At 29.0% G+C, this 12,749-nt stretch overlaps 1 long non-coding RNA gene across 1 annotated transcript; it reads left to right on the top strand.

Annotated features, from left to right (window-relative positions):
• The first annotated feature begins 966 nt into the window (after window positions 1–966).
• On the top strand, window positions 967–1,767 carry LOC140184006 (uncharacterized). The gene is made up of 2 exons (XR_011880657.1): window positions 967–1,158; window positions 1,269–1,767. It is a non-coding gene; the product is annotated as an uncharacterized lncRNA (long non-coding RNA).
• Window positions 1,768–12,749: the final 10,982 nt, after the last annotated feature.

Genomic DNA, 12,749 nt, shown 5'->3' with positions numbered 1-12,749 from the left:
AACCAGGTAGCCTGCTAGAAGTTTGCAGTCTAGCCTATGTTTAGCCTAACCTATTATAAAATAGACACATGTTCAGATTTTTTTAAAAGTTTTAATATATTAATAGGCTAGACACAGACTTATTAATTAGTTTTGTTGGCCTGTCGGACTTGTCTGCGCTTGTTAAAACATAATTAAATATATAAAAAAATTATTATTAACAAAATTATGATATATTTTAAATTTATTATATTTTATTATAAATATTTTTATATATTTTAAATACTAAGATTAAAAATTATTATAAATATTAAATATGACATATTATATATAAATATTTTTATTAAAAATAATTTTTTAAATAATATTTTTATTTTTGTAAAAAAAATTATCAGATTTTTTAATTAGTTTCAGATCAGACCAGTCTTAATAACAAACTAGACTTAGTATTTTATAAAGAACCTATAACACAGATTAAATTCAGACAAATTAATTACATATGACAGATCAAGCCTATTAAGAGTAACCTGACATAACCTAACCTATTTCTACCCCTACCGATATGTTAATTTGGTGAATTAATTGTATAGACTACAGACAAAAATTCTCTCTTATAGTCTTATAACATTCATATTTAGTTCAATACTTGAGGCATCTTAGAAAGTCAATATATATATATATATATATATATATATATATATATATATATATATATATATATATATATATATATATATATATATATATATATATAAGCAGAAGTTTGCCTATGATATAACTTATATTTAAATTAAGCTTTTGAAATTTCAAAAGCTAAATTATGGCTGCTTAATGATTATTAATTATTAATTATTAGAAGAATAAGTAAGCTCTATTTACTTTACTTCATTCGATAATCATCATGAGGTTTTGAAATGTTTTAGTTATATTTTATTCTGGTTGTCTAGCGTCTCATACATATAATAGAAATATAATATATAATATATAATTGTTTGTTGTGTTTTAGTGTTTAATTATTCTTCATGTTTCTATAAATAATCAAATTATGAAGAAGGAATTGTGAAGCTCCCTTTATGAGAATTAGAAAGAGCTTTCATCATCATCACAGGAGATTAAACTAGATAAATTCATATTTCATTTTAAAGCTGCGCTGACATAGCTACTACCTACTAGTATCATGTAATTTTCTCAAAGCCCACATTCAAGTTTGACATAATCTGGATTATTATAAGAAGCATGCTTATTAAGGTACGCTTACTTAACAGTTAACACTTATGCATGCTGTGCAGGTAGAATTAGAAGAAAGTCAAAGCGTACAAATTTGAATAGGACGGAGAACAAAACAAATGTCAATGCTTGCATGGACTCCATTAATGAATTGAATGTAAGGAAGGAAGAATGAAAAGGGGTCTTCCATGACAAATTATTCAATGTATGTATATAGGAGATAACAGCAATATGATAAGGATAATCAATATGTCACTTATTGCAATTTCACCCAAAAAGTAAGGTGGTGATGTGAGTGGATATGTATATGTTATTATTAAGCCTACTTTTCTTTTAGGCAAATTAAAGGAGAAGGAAGGAGCCAAGGGGCTTTAGGGTTATGGGATGGATGCATGGACATGAACATGAATTGCATTTTCTATGTGGGGTGGCCCAACCACCAACTCATACATATATATACTCTATATGTATGGCCCCTTTTGACTTTAACCCCATCAATTGTATTTGCTTGCTAGCTTTGACAATATCAAATTTAAAAGGTTTGTCTATCCTATTGTTTTAGATGATTTTCCATGTATACATACTTTTTTCTTTTACATCACTATGCATAACTTTTTGGATATTTGACCATCGAGAGCCAACAATTAATTTTTTAAAAATAGTATGCACAATATATATATATATATATATATATATATATATATATTATTTAATTTATTTTTTAATATATATTTTATATGACTAATTAATTTTTAGTATGCATATAGTATAATTATTAGTTTTAATTCTCATTTTAGTTCACCTTTGATGAGTAGACAATTAGGTATAAAATCTATTGCATATATTCATAATATTTAGAGTAAAGTAATAAATAAATTTTTGAGAATTTATATTTTGGATAAATTAGTTTCTAAAGAAAAAAATTATCAATATATAAAGTCATCTAAGATAATAAATATGGATAAGAAATTTAAATTAAGACCTTCTACTTTAATCATAAAAACTAATTTGAAAATAGGGTATCTATATCTATTATTTTGGAGAATTCTGTTGATATTTTTTTAGAGACTACTTCATTTAAAGTGTAAATCCTCAAAAATTTAGAATATCCTTTCAATTTTTAAATTTTTTTCTCACTTAAAAGAGTAAAATATGATTTCTCACTATTAATTTTATAAGTACAAAAAAATATAAAAAAAATTAAAAATTATAATTAACTCCCTCAATTAAAAAAAATAAAAAAGATTCATTCTCCAAAAATTTATGTCATTTTTACTCTAATATATACCCACGTACCTGATAAATGAAACCCTAAAAATGTGTATATATATATACATAATACACTTTTAATTGCAACAATGCAAGGAAGTAGCAGTAAAAGTAACACATCAAATCAAATCAAACAAATTTCAAAGAATCTTGAGTTCTGTAGCCAGTTTATGAGTGTGCTGTTGCTTTAATTTTCTTTCCTTGCCCGCCTAACGCATCATATCAAATGTGAAATGGAATACATACAAGAATAGAAGAGTGAAAGCAGCACAGCCACAGCTGATGAGTGATGACAAATACCAAATAATAATGTCCTTAAAAGTAACAGTCATGAATCATGACTGATCTTTTCTAATTTCTTTCTTCCCTTCTCTCTATTATACACGCCTCTTTCAGTGGATTAGAATTGGATTTGGTGGCAGCAAAGTAAACGTTGGAAATAATCATAATATTTTATAGGATACATGATAAATTTACGGTTAGTAAAAATTTTTAAATATTTTTATTTAATAAATATAAAATAAATATATTAAAAAATTAAATTTTTTTATATTTTTAATAAAAAAATTTAATTTACAAATTTAATGTATATCCTTAGGAAAAGTATATGGAACCAACTAATAATCAGCCAAGAATGAACAACATAATTAATTATAATTAGTTTTATTAATTTATAATTTAATTTGTTTGTTAAATTATTGTTGACCACGTTAGTGTTAGGAGAGAATCACGGAACAGATGCTTTGATCATTCATTAGTTGATTCTATATAATTAATTATGTTTTATTAATACGTAACACATGAAACATAGAAATCATATCCAAAACCATCCAATTTACAAAAAAAAAAAACATCCGTGTGCCTATTAGTAGCAACATCTGGTTACCAGTTGGCTGATTCTTGGCTTATATAGAGTTGGTTCCCTAGCATTGTTGATATCCTTAAGAGTTAAGACACAAAATAATAATAATAATAATAATAATAATAATAATAATAATAATAATAATAATAATAATAATAATAATAATAATAATAATAATAAAGGATAAGTACTGTTTTGTTTCCTAACATTTAGGGTTAAAATCAAAATCGTCTTTAACCTAGTTTTCGATTCAAAATCGTCCTCAATGTTTTATTTAGTATTAAAATCGTTCTTTCTAATTTTTTCGGACATAAAAACCCTTTCATTTGTTACCGGTAGTTATGACAATAAAAAAGTATTATAAATAAATAAGATGAAAAAAAAAGGTAAAGGCATGTGAAATCCACTGCTGCAAACTCCACCATTGTGAATCTCTTGGAGAGAGAATTCCATGGCTTCCCAAAGTTCAACCTCTTCTCGAAGCCGATCTTTCTCTCATAGCAAACTACTACTTTTCTCCCATGTGAGAGGTCGGTGTTGCGAACTTTAGGGACAAAGGAGAACCCTGGTCGTAGGTTCTAGGGCTGTGTCAATTTTGAAGTTTGTTGTTTTCTTTTCAATTAAGTTGTTTATGTGATGGAATGAAGAGTGAACACGGTGGATATGTGTAGGTTCAACAAAGGTGCAACTTTTTTCGTTGGGCAGATCCAGAGATAGAAGTGAAACACTCAAAAATTACAAGAATAAAGAGAAAAGTTTTCTTGTTGAAATGAAGAATGAAAGTGGCAGAATGGAAGCTGAAGGTCGTTGTTGTGTTAGGGTTTATTGGATGGGTTGAGTTTGTATATTTGCTATTGCAGAATTTTTCTAAAGTAAGGCAACCATGTGTAATTCTATTGAATCTTGTCTGAACAGTGTGTTGGAGTATGCTTTTTTTTTAAGAAGTTATTGTGGGTAAATTGGGTTAGGATTTATTATTTAGGTGGGTACCATAATTCAATTCCATTGAATCTGTTTTAAGTATGTATGAATGACAATTATGTAACAATGGTTAGTTTCTGAAATGAGAGTAAAATTTCAGTTTGGCAATTAGATGGGTTCCATTATTGTGTTTTATATAATTTTTCTGTTATAAGACTATTTCTGATAAATGAACAATTCCATAACAAAATCATAAACAAGAAACTAAGTAACATCAATATATTAAACATCAGAATAACATAGATAATAAACATAGTTTTTTGCAACCAACTAAATCTCAAAAGGGTAAATAGTCCAAGCCAATAATTTAGAACAACATTGAGTAACTCATAAGAAAATATAACCAACATGCAAATAGTCCAGAATAAAATTAAGCTAACAGAACCAGCATGCCATTACTAAAATTTAATTCTAACTTAACTCAAAATATGTCATAATTGTCTAAATTTTTTAAGACAATCTCCATTTTTTTTAGGCAACTTTGTTATTAACCTTAGTTTCTTGGGAGAAACATGAGGTACTCTAGAATTTTTGATAGAGAATTGTCCAACATGTTGTCTTGAAGTCTATCTCATTGTATGTTTATGTTGGACTGATGGCTGTGTTGAAGATGTGAAAAGGGTTGGTTGAGACACTGAAAAGGATGTGGTGTTTAGATGTGTTGAGGATGAAGAAAGTGCTGAACTTATTGGGCTGGTATGCTTCTTGGAATGTAGTACTTCTTTGGCTGAACAGTTAGACTTAGTGGTTTTCTTGAGCCTGCCTCTAGGCTTTTTGGGTTGTGTTATAGAGTTAGACTGGATTGAAGATGGTGGCTGTGTTGCTGAAGCAGTTTTCCTCTTGACACCTATTTTAGCAGTGGGATGTGAAGATGCAGTCTTCCTTCATCCCTTGACAGCTGAAGGATGTGAGTTGGCGCTTGACTTCTTATTCTTTCTTTTCTAAGCTTTTTTAATTGTTGGGCCTAATAGACATATGCAAATTAAGTAGATGACTATTAGGCTTAGGACAAACATTAGACAAGCTTTAAGGAAAATAAAAAAATCATCATACCTCCTCTTCAATAGGTTTAAGGCATCTATTTTTATTGTGTCCAACTGAACCACATATTGAGCATTTTCGGATCTGCTTCCTCCTTGACAAGTGAGTGCAGCTGTTCTGTTCTTCCTCCCCAGCAACTGGTCTTCTCTTTTTCACTAGTCGGTGACTAGGCCTTCTATACGGTGGTGGCATAACATCACCATAAGTTGTCCTCTCCCAGAGATCAGGTCCATTCAATGGGTGTATGATGAATGACTCATAGCACTTCAAGTATGCTTCTTTCTTATAATAGTCGACTACAAAAGCTTCCAAGTCAAGCCCCATGAATTTGATGCAGCTAACAGCATGCACACAAGGTATGCCACTCATCTGTCACTTTCTACATGACCACTTATGAGTACCTATGTCCACAACAAACTTTTCTAAACCATTAACAACTTCATATTTCTAAGCTGCATGTAGACTAATATGGCTGCCACTCCCTAGTTGATCTAGACCTTTTATCTAACCTCATTCTAATCCTAGGTAAGATTGTGCCTGAATAGCTCTGAGCTAGTTTTTTGTTTTGTGTCCACCTAGTCATTAATTTAACCCTGATCTCCTCCAACATTGTAACTATAGGCTTCTCTCTAGCATCTACTATGGCAGAATTAAAGTTCTCAGACATCTTATTAACCAGTGTATCTACTTTAGAATGAAATGAGAACCTAGATCTAGACCAATATCTAGGTGGAATAGCAATTAAGTACCGAAAAACTTCCTGATTCACAACTTTCAGTTCTGCCATGTACTTCTCCCAATCTTTTTAGTGAGTCGCCTTAGCACACTTCCATATCATTTGCTTTAAATGTAAACTGGGAAACCTTTTTCTAAATTTGCTGTATAAGTGTCTCATAGAAAATCAGTTGTCCACACCTAGTATGACATCCTAAAATGCTGGCAACAAACCCTACACAGGTGATATTAATGAGAATATAGTTAGACATACTTTATGTTTTACATTGTATGATTTTGTAATGAACAATGTAAATGTGCAGATGCTATTAGTGAAGTAGACTTATTTTCTGTTGATCAGACATGAATGTGGATCTTCTCATCTTCTCAATCCCAATGTCAGATGCAAGATGATTCAAGAACCAAGTCCTTGAGTCTTTGGTCTTGGCCTCTACAATCGCATATGCAATAGACAGTATTTGGTCATTCAGATCCCAACCTATTACAGTAAGCATTGTCCACCCTGATGTGTTTTCAAAAAGCATCCATTTGGACCAATGAAGAACCTGCAATGCTGAAAGCTCTGCTTGCATGCTTCCAAGCACACAGATCCTTTGGAAGATACAATAATTTGTCATGGATGATGTTTGCACTTCATTTGTAAAATCAGGAGACCTTTTACACCTTGGGATTTGATTCAACCTTTTTCTTAAATGCCTTACCAAGTCATTTGTAAAATCCCCACTCTGTATGCTTGTGTATATGTGTGATTCAAATTCATGCTTCAAAGCTACCAACTATCCTCTTCCCCCATTTTGGTAGCATACTGCCAAAAGGACACTTATCAGAACAAACTGTCATTGCCCTCTTAAGATCACACTTTCTAAATATAATTGCTCTTGCGGTATGCACAACATATGCAGTCAGTGTCCTTAAATTCCTCCCAAGATGCATATAGTGTTCCAACTTTTCACTTGTATTGCTTCATGTCTTTTTGTGCCTTGTGAACTAGATACCTCACTCCCTCATGGTTTGAATCTGACCCCTTATTTTCATCATCCTCATCGGCCCCAAGTCCAACCTCGTGGTCCAATTCTAATTCTTTAATGTCTGCTTCTTCATCATTTTCAAAATTCTCAGTTGTCACACCTTTCTTCTTTACAGCCCTACGTCTATCAATTATAACATTCACATCCTCAAACCCACTGATATCAGGATCAAGCTCATTTTTACTGTTGGTGAAGTGCAAATAATCTACACTGTCATCTTCCTCTTCAGATGGTTTATACTCTGAATCGAGATTATCACTATCACTAAAATTACCAAACTCAGCTTCGTGATTATCATCCTCATCACTATCCGTAGTCTCTGCCGCAGTATCGTTAGCACCTGATTTAGGTTGGTTTTTTCCTGCCTCATTAGGTCTATCGACTATATTAGCCGCATTGTCACCTTCCTGACCATACTCAGCTTGTGCTCCACCATACACAACCAGCTCTTGTTTCTCACCTTTATCAACAATCCCTTAATCCTTCCCAACATCAATGTAGCCACCATCAAGAAACACATTGTCCTCCTCAATCTTGTGCACAACAAATAACTCTATAAATTCTCTTAATTCAACTATTTTATACATGACAATCGAATCTGTATCACCTTTAAACAACTTCAATTTTTTCTCCATGTCTTCATATATAGGATCCTTGAACCACAATGCTGAGATATTCTTATCAACGTAACCAAAATACTTTAACTCTGCATAAACTTGAAATACGGACCATCGATCCCAATCAATATCTTTTATAACTATTGTTTATCCTCCCACATACTGTAAAGGCCCTTTTTGCTAAGTAAACCATCTTTCGTGGTAGACTTTCAGTTTAAAATATTCCATCCTCTTCTCCAATACCCTATCAGTAAATAACTATCAGAACACATTACCATATTACAAGAATTTAAAACAAAAAACATACACAGATATCTCTATTTCACGGAGATATTGGTCTCCATTCAATCATCAACAAAAAACTAAAACCTAAATCTTCAAATCCAAAACTAACTACTAGGAGGAGAGATACCATAGTCAATGGAAGGGAAGAAATCATACTTATGCCAACCCTGCGGATAGTGCTTCACTGACTGTTCAAGTCCCTTCCTTCAAGCAAATCGAACTCGCCTGCTCTCTTCTATCCAAGAACAGCTTCCGTCGTTTCCGATTCAGGGTTAGGGCATGAAGTAATGATATTGGTTTCTGAAATATTGTGGTTAATGTTGAGGGTTTACATACAAATGAAGACATGAAGTGTTTCGCGTAAAATTGAAAAGCTGAAAAGGGTAGCTTCGTCATTTAGGAAAATTTTTTTATTAAAAATGACGATTTTAATATCAAATAAAATATTTTGAGAATAATTTTAAATAAAAAATTAGATTAAAGACGATTTTAATTTTGACCCTAAACGTTAGAGATTAAAACAGTATTTATCCTTAAGAGTAAAGTATCGTTTTTGTCCTCAACGTTTGGGGTAAGTCCCAAAGTTGTCCCTAACGTTTCAATTGTTCTATTTAAGTCCCTAACGTTTCAAAACTGACTCAATGTTGTCCTGCCGTTAAGGATCCATTAACAGAATTGACGGCGGGACAAAATTGAGACGATTTTGAAACGTTAGGGACTTAAATAGGACGAAAATATTTGGGACAAAAATGATACATAAAATAAATTTTAATTTAATTTTATCTTTCAATAATATCAATTTTTTACTATACATAGTATTCAATTATTTTTTAATCACATCTAAGTAAATTATACTTAAACATATTACTTTCATTTTAAATAAATTAATTTTTTTTTATAATTTTGCTCTTAAAGATTTTTAGTTATCATGAAATGTTTGTAGAATGACTAGTATATAAACTTGCAGAAAAGAAAAAATAATATATATACAATAAAATATAAATTATACATTTTGTCTCTAATGTATCAAAATTTTTTAAAATTATAAAAAAATAAATTTATTTAAAATGAAAGTAATGTGATTAAGTGTAATTTATTTAAATGTAACTAAAAAATAATTGAATGCTATGTACAGTAAAAATTAATATTATTAAAAGATAAAATTAAATTAAAATTTGTTTTTATGTATCGTTTTTGTCCCTAACGTTTTCGTTTTATTTAAGTTCCTAAAGTTTCAAAATCGTCTCAATTTTGTCCCGCCGTCAATTCTGCTAACGAATCCCTAATGGCAAGACAACATTGAGTCAATTTTGAAACGTTAGGGACTTAAATAGGACGATTGAAACGTTAGGGACAACTTTAGAATTTACTCTAAACGTCAGGAACAAAAACGATACTTTACTCTTATCCCTAATAATAATTAAATTAAGTAATGCACATCCAATGGCTTCTTTTTCGCCGACATTAGGCATTAATATATGGTGGATACTACAATGAAAATGGCATAATTATTTTCATATGAGTATATTTCTTTTTGACCTTTGGATGATGGATTGTATGGTTAGATTTTGATATTTATAAAAGTGTTGTTTTTGTTTAAAGTGTGGCTAAATAAATAAACCACACTTTTAACCAAAGCATCTTCATAAGAAGATATTTTTGCCATCTTCATAGTAGTATCCACCTTAATATATAATGGTAATGCCATAAGAAAAGGAGGACCTCCAATTATCCTTAAAGCTAATTAAGTGATGAACCCTCAATTTATATTATGCTATGTTGTGGGGTGGAAAAAACTTGCAAATCATCATCATTATTGAACAATCAAGAACCTATATATCAGCATTCACCACCATTTATTTAACCTTTTTTTCTTTTTTCTTTTTTCCTATTTTGTTTTTTGGGTTTGTCCTTTAGCTGAAATAATAAAAAATCATGATTGTCTCCCATCTGAAAGGTCTAGGCTTGCACAAAGATTTCTCTTCTAATAAGGATTGCTGATTTCATCGCATTTATGTTGGTTACAGTGTTATAAAAAAAAAAATTATAGGTACACAATGAAAATATTAAATAATGTGAATAATAAATATATTGGATGTTTATTTTATTAGATGTACGGATGATTATCCTAATATTAAAATTTAGGTAAATAGTTTGAGGTGTAATATATTTTTATTTTATTGGGCTAATTTTAGAATTTATTATTCACATTGTTCACAAAAATCATTATTTACCTAAAAAAGTACAAATAAAAAATATTTTATGGCATATATAAAAATCAAATTTGTACAATTATTTTCCTTCGATTAAAATCGTTTCGTCAGTTATGATCTTATCAAATCATGTTGCAAATAAATAAATATAATAGTTTAAATTTTTTCCTATTTCCACAGTAATTTAAACAATAAATTCTTTTAAGAAATCAAATTATATATGATAAATCCAACTGAAAATATTGTGAAAAATAATATATATCTAATATAAAATGAGAATTGAATTTTTGATAATTTGTTAAATGATAACGAATAAGTGTAATAACTCTACTCAATTACTACATACGAGTTACATATCCAAAGATAAACAATTTTATATTTTCAATACATTGAATAATGTATTAAAAACTGAAAAAAAATACTATTATCCTCTTAAAATCTATTTTTAAGGCACGAAATAGTTAAATTCTATTTTCATTACTAAAAAAAGATAAGGGTGAGAATTGAATATTCGTTCTTCGTTAATAATTCTTTCGAATACACCTTGAAACTGGCAATTTATATATATATGGAAGACATGGAAAGAAGATATAATCAGTTCATGAATAACTCTTCCGTCGTTGACTTCTTGGGGGACATAGTATTTTATATAGTATAAGCATGCCATGAATTCGAATCCAACTTATGCATCTGTGGAATCAAATTTGTACAAGAATTTGTTTTCTTCAATGATGAAATTCGCATTATGGGATGGATATATTAAATAACTATTTTAATCCGCACAATGGAAGAAAAAGGCTGCCTAATAATAGCTTTTGTTGACTTATATATATAATAACGAGAAATATTTAAAGACGAGCATAATTTATTATTTTTTATTGTTATTTTTAGTTATTAATTTAATTTTTTAATTTAATAATATATTTTTAATTTATATTTTTAAATATTAATAATTAATTAATAATAAAAAATAATAAATTATATTAACTTTCTAATATTCATCTATAATAATATATCGAATTTTTTATGAAGAGAAATAAACGTATTCTTCTAAATTCTAATTCAATTAAGTCACCAAAAAAAGATGAAAAGTCACCAAAAAAAATTCTAATTCAATTATAACTTTCTTAAGTCTTTCAAGAGTTTATAAAGGGACTGAGCTTTTCTTTTTCTGTTAGGAGAAAAGAAGAAAAAAAGAAAAAGAAATCTAATTAAGTTGATATATTATGAAGATGTTTGTTATGGACTTATGATGTCTAAAAATATTGTTTAATTGTTAAAACAGGTTACATAATTAATTTTAAATTTAAAAATATAAAATGAAATTTTTTTTAAATATTTTAAAATTATTATTTAAACAAAAATTAGATATCAAACAAAAAATACCATAAAATTGACCTATTATAAAATTATACATAGTCTAATTAATTCATACATATATTATCCAGAGGCTTTTTGTTTCATTATTGTGATATATAGGCTATTTTTTTATGATCAGGACCCATGATAATTATGTAAAAAAAATTCATGGTCTACAATCGTAGGCGAATTAAAAAAAGCACAATTTTGGTTAAAATCATTTATATTTTTATTAAGCGTCAAACATCCTCCATCAGTCTTAAACATTATCATCATAATGAAAAAGAAGAAAAAAAAAAACTCTTTTGTATCCATTTTATAATAGGATAAGCTCTCCTAGTGGTGCACTAATAATATTTTTTGTTAGAGTTTAGGTAGGGGGATTGAGGGAATGAAGAAGCCGAAGGGTTCAAAGTATAGGGTAGGGGTTCACATCTCCTTTTCAATATTTTACTAATAATTTTATTGTATATGGTTTTTTGACCGCGTTATTCATTAAATAAGAATTAATACTTTTAGATAGATGTATGTATATTCATAAGAGAGCATATATATTCAAATACAATCATATTAAATATACATTAAAATTATTTATAATTATTAATATAAAAATATATATTAAAATAAGTTAATTATATATATATATATATATATATATTTCTATAATAATTAATTTTAATATACGAATAATATTTTTTACATATCATTATTGTTTACAGAAGTAAAAGATCAGAATATAGATTTTGGGTTTATGGGATCCGCTTAGGATTCATGTGGTGTGTCTCCACTTTGTCTCCCGCTTTGGTCTCAATGCATCTTTTCTATGTACTTGAAAATCTAAGCACAACAAAGATCATGTACCCAATTTCTCAAGCTATCAAATCCATTTTCCCATTGACTATCTACTATGCCGACAAACCATTCAACTAATGCCATCTGTATAACCTATGCGATTCTAGACTCTAGACTGAAAATATTGGATATGTAAGACACTTTTTATTAGTAATAATTTCTTATTAGGACTAAAGAATTTCAATATGAAAAAATGTGTGTTTTTGTTGAAAATGGATTTTTTTTTTATGTATGTATAGGTGGATGGACATTGCAGAAATAGTAGTACAACACATAAGTAATGTGTTGATTTAATGTAGTT

Source organism: Arachis hypogaea, chromosome 1 (genome assembly GCF_003086295.3).
Source record: "Arachis hypogaea cultivar Tifrunner chromosome 1, arahy.Tifrunner.gnm2.J5K5, whole genome shotgun sequence".
In the NCBI taxonomy this organism is placed as follows: domain Eukaryota; kingdom Viridiplantae; phylum Streptophyta; class Magnoliopsida; order Fabales; family Fabaceae; genus Arachis; species Arachis hypogaea.
This window is presented reverse-complemented; position numbering and strand designations above follow the sequence as displayed.